This window comes from Epargyreus clarus, unplaced genomic scaffold (assembly GCF_041222505.1).
Source record: "Epargyreus clarus isolate Ecla_fem2 unplaced genomic scaffold, WU_Ecla_fem_2.2 ptg000009l, whole genome shotgun sequence".
In the NCBI taxonomy this organism is placed as follows: Eukaryota; Metazoa; Arthropoda; class Insecta; order Lepidoptera; family Hesperiidae; genus Epargyreus; species Epargyreus clarus.
The window spans coordinates 7,889,219-7,891,571 of record NW_027332217.1 but is presented as its reverse complement, the minus strand read 5'-3'; positions in this window follow the sequence as shown (position 1 = coordinate 7,891,571).

The window sequence follows — 2,353 nt, the reverse complement described above, 5'->3', positions numbered from 1 at the left end:
TTATTTTTCCGAGAAATTATTTCTTCGATTTTATCATATTTATGCATTTTTTGTCTTGTAATAGTTTTTTTTTTGCGTGTTACTATACTTACGTTTTTTACTAACTACAATAAAAAGTATTACTTCTTACATGCCTACATAAGTCCACAGTCATACCATAATAGTTACGTAATGGAAAAACATTAATTGGTAAAAGTTTGAAAATTCCTTCCGTGGTCCTCAGGGACTCATGGGAACGGGTAGCGGAATGAGGTTATGTTTTCCGTGTTTCACGAGGGTCGGCGAGATGTAAACGATGTCAGAATATGTCCACAAACACATACACGTTTACTTTTAACTCACTCTTTGAACAAGCTACTTCTAACTAAGTATATTTCATACAAAATGCTAGTTCGTTTTTAATTTTGTTTAAGAAAAACAATGTCAGATTTGGATGTTTCGTCTAAAATGTGAATTGTTTTCTGTTTGGCATTGTGGCATTTGTCCACAATGCCAAACAGAAAACAATTCACATTCAACCTCATAATATCAAGTCAATTGCATTCTCGATTGCTAATTGTAAAAACATACAATTTTATAGCAAACCAATTATGATTTGTAACAAAACATGTTAATATTGATCATACAAAATTTTATACTTATACGTAGGTATGCGTACCACTTTATGGTACAATTTCGTTACAAAAAGTCCAAAATCGCAAAAAACAATTGCAGATGTACGCGAAAAGGCCTAATTCCGTGCGCTGTTTCATTTTTTACGTTCACAAAATATGCGGCTAAGCGAAAACGACAATAAACTGGGTAAGGGACAGTAAGGGTTTAAAATATAGCGAAAATCCGGTGTAAGCGGACGCCGCGCCGTAATGAAAACCGGCTGCGAAAAACTGATACAACACGAAAACATTTTGTACTACTTTGTTATTATCCACTGGAATGATAACAAAAAGTTAGCAAAAACTGTTTATAACAAATACAGTTTATACAATAGAATATACAATTAAATTACTGTTGCTTTCGAAAATATACACTATAGCAATTTATAAATATACAAAATTTTCTTTTAGTTTAATTTTAGTTTCAATTTACATTGATTTTTAATAAATACGCAAAATTTAATTTTACATTTTGTGAGCTATTCGTTATTATTTATTACAAATGTATTTAAATTTATTGTTTCCGGTAATATTTAGGAAATGCATTTAATAGCTCCTCTAATTACGAAGAAAATAATCAAAATGTAACATATCTTCTTCTAAATATATGTAACTCAAAGGTGACTGACTGACATAGTGATCTATCAACGCACTGTCCAAACCAGTGGACGGATCAGGCTGAAATTTGGGAAGCAGATAAATGTTATGACGCTAAGGGCATCCGCTAAGAAAGGATTTTGATCAATTCTAACCCCAAGGGGATAAAATAGGTTAGGTAGGATATGAAAGTTTGTATAAAACTTCTTAGTTAATAATATTACTTTGTAACGCGAGCGAAGCCGCGGGCAAAAGCTCGTGATACATAGTATGAGTATGATACTATTGTTTTACACCTTTTACCTGTTTTTCCATGTCCTTATTATTAGTCATTGTCTCATTGTTGAACACATAATAGAATTTAGTTTTAATTCAAATTTTATTGCAATAAATGGAAACATTTTTAAACATTAATCACAATTGGATAGAACGTCATCGATAAAAAAAATTTATTTCAATATATTTCGTTTGATAATGGAGTAAACAGCGTGTCTAATATGAGCGCCGACTTCAGAAATATGTATTAAACCAAAATTTATTTCAATTATTTTTTACTTTGTAGTGACATAGAAGTCGGTTTTATTTTTTTGTTAAAATTTTTTTTTCACCCTTTTTAGTGATGATATAATAACGTTTGTATTAATATTATGTAAAATTGTATAAAGGTGATCATGAATAAAGGTAAGGTCTGAATTCATACGATTGGACCCACCCGCTTGCAGGGCGCTAACGCGCCCTGCTCGCTTAGTTTTGTATTGCCTTATATGTTTCAACCTAACCTAACCAATTCAATACGAAACACTATAGGCGAGGCTACATGCAATTCTATATTGTTTGCTAGGTTAGGTTGGAACAGAAAAGTAAATAAATCAAACTAGGTGGTTAAACTCCAATTTACCTTAATTCAATAGTTAAGGAAAACTACAGCGTATTCATTAATCATATTTTATATTTGTAAGAAGTGATTGTCAAGTTACTGTTGTTTAGGCCAGCAGTGTCCCTGCGTCACTAGGATTGAAGACTTTACGGTCAAAGTTATCAGGGTTAAGACCTAGAATTTTAATCCTATGTGTCTGCTTAGTGACGTTAATACATATATGAAA